Raw genomic sequence first — 2,774 nt, 5'->3', positions numbered from 1 at the left:
AAATATTAATGTAAAAGAGGGGGTAAAATTTACCACACGTCGCAAATTACGCAAAAAAATTTCACCTCACCGGTTAAAGGTTAAAATAAATTTTACAATAGACTAAGGACAATTTTTCATAATAAAAAAACTTTTTCGATCTTAAGAAATAATCTTCAAACTAACTAGATTGACTAAAGATTATTGAATAAATATTTAAAAAAAATATTTCTATAGAAAAATTTGTCAAAATTTTATTACTATGGAAATTTTTGACAAAATTTTATTTTTAATTCTTTGATTTCGGATTAAAACCATACGTTGACTAAACTACAAGTTTAGCTTAACCAACAAACAATGTTGTCTAAATTTTATTTCTATAGAAAATTTTTCCAACATTTTATTTCTATAGAAAATGTTGTCAAAATTTTATTTCTATAGAAATTTTTTCCAACATTTTATTTCTATGGAAAAATTTTCTAAAATATTTCTATAGAAAACATTTCCAGGAATGGAGAGGAATGATTCGCAAAATCTACCAAAACATTAAGAATTCTACCAATCTACCAAACAGTAAAAAATATAGCATTTTTTTAGAATCCTACCAACTGTGGCAATCGTGTTTCCACAATGAGTTTCTTTTTATTTAAAGTAAGCTGCATTCTTGACTTTCTATAACAAAAACCTTAAGTGACGAATCTATTTGCATTTGCTAAAATAAAATCTATTAACACCATTAACTCATTCCGTAGCTATAAAACATTTTCCCACAGTTTTCAAGTGATTTTCAAAAATCAAAACTTTATCAAAAAGTATATAAGTCACAGAAATCAAATTAACATCTTCGAGGCATCCCAAGATCATGGTAAAATTTAATTTTCGATAAACAACTTTTATTTTTGTTTTCAACAGATCCATATTAATTGATCACCCACAAAAACAAAAAACAAAAAGATGTTCAACCATTCAGGCTACGCTATATAGACGGATTTAGATACAAAAGACCATTGAACCGGTTCGCATTTGGCGGTTACTGAGCAGAACTTTGAAACGATCGAATTCATTGACTTTGAAAGCGAAGGAGTTGATTATCATGCATTTCAAAATTTGGCGACGAATGTTATTAGTGCTCATGCACTAATTAACAAACTTGGTTAAGTTCCTAGTGCCAACTGGTTTTGTGTCCAATTTAATAGACACAAAATTTATCCAAATATTTTGATTTCAATCACGTCACTTGACTTGCTAAATGTGTAGGCGTTCCGATATATCGTCCATCAAATCGATCTGACAAAGTGTATGAGCAAAGTAGAATTTTCCAATTTTTTGTTTTCAATTTTGAGACAATATCGTGGATTAAAAATAAATATGATATTTTTGTTGTTTATATGTTAATTGTTTATCATATTAATTAGTTTGATTAGGCACGAGACCAGCAGATCTATCCGAATGTGGACTGACCTGTGGTGAGGGAGTAAATGAGTTAATCACACACGCACAACATCTTTTTTATACCCACCACCATAGAATGGTGACGGGGGTATAATAAGTTTGTCATTCCGTTTGTAACGCATCGAAATATCGATTTCCGACTATATAAAGTATATATATTCTTGATCAGGGAGAAATTCTAAGACGATATAACGATGTCCGTCTGTCCGTCTGTCTGTCTGTCTGTCTGTCTGTCTGTCTGTTGTAATCACGCTACAGTCTTCAATAATGAAGCAATCGTGCTGAAATTTTGCACAAGCTCGTCTTTTGTCTGCAGGCAGGTCAAGTTCGAAGATGGGCTATATCGGTCCAGGTTTTGATATAGTCCCCATATAAACCGACCTCCCGATTTGGGGTCTTGGGCTTATAGAAATCGTAGTTTTTATCCAATTTGCCTGAAATTTGAAATCTGGAGGTATTTTATGACCATAAAGATATCTGCCAAAAATGGTGAGTATCGGTCCACGTTTTGGTATAGCCCCCATATAGACCGATCTCCCGATTTTACTTCTAGGGCTTATAGAAACCGAAATTTTTATTCAATTTACCTGAAATTTGAAATCTAGAGGTATTGTAGGACCACAAATACATGTGCCAAAAATTGTGAGTATCGGTCCATATTTTGGTATAGCCCCCATATAGACCGATCTCCCGATTTTACTTCTTGGGCTTATAGAAAACGCAGTTTTTATTCAATTTACCTGAAATTGGAAATCTAGAGGTATTGTAGGACCACAAATACGTGTGCCAAAAATTGTGAGTATCGGTCCATATTTTGGTATAGCCCCCATATAGACCGATCTCCCGATTTTACTTCTTGGGCTTATAGAAACCGCAGTTTTTATTCAGTTTACCTGAAATTGGAAATCTAGAGATATTGTAGGACCACAAATACGTGTGCCAAAAATTGTGAGTATCGGTCCATATTTTGGTATAGCCCCCATATAGACCGATCTCCCGATTTTACTTCTTGGGCTTATAGAAACCGCAGTTTTTATTCAATTTATCTGAAATTGGAAATCTAGAGGTATTGTAGGACCACAAATACGTGTGCCAAAAATTGTGAGTATCGGTCCATATTTTGGTATAGCCCCCATATAGACCGATCTCCCGATTTGGGGTCTTGGGCTTATAGAAACCGTATTTTTTATCCAATTTGTCTGAAATTGGAAATCTAGAGGTATTTTAGGACCATAAAGAGGTGTGCCGAAAATGGTGAGTATCGATCCATATTTTGGTATAGCCCCCATATAGACCGATTTCCCAATTTTACTTCTTGGGCTTCTAGAATCCGAAGTTTTTAT

Source organism: Haematobia irritans, chromosome 2, assembly GCF_050003625.1.
Source record: "Haematobia irritans isolate KBUSLIRL chromosome 2, ASM5000362v1, whole genome shotgun sequence".
Taxonomy (NCBI): domain Eukaryota; kingdom Metazoa; phylum Arthropoda; class Insecta; order Diptera; family Muscidae; genus Haematobia; species Haematobia irritans.
Note: the sequence above shows the minus strand (reverse complement) of the source record.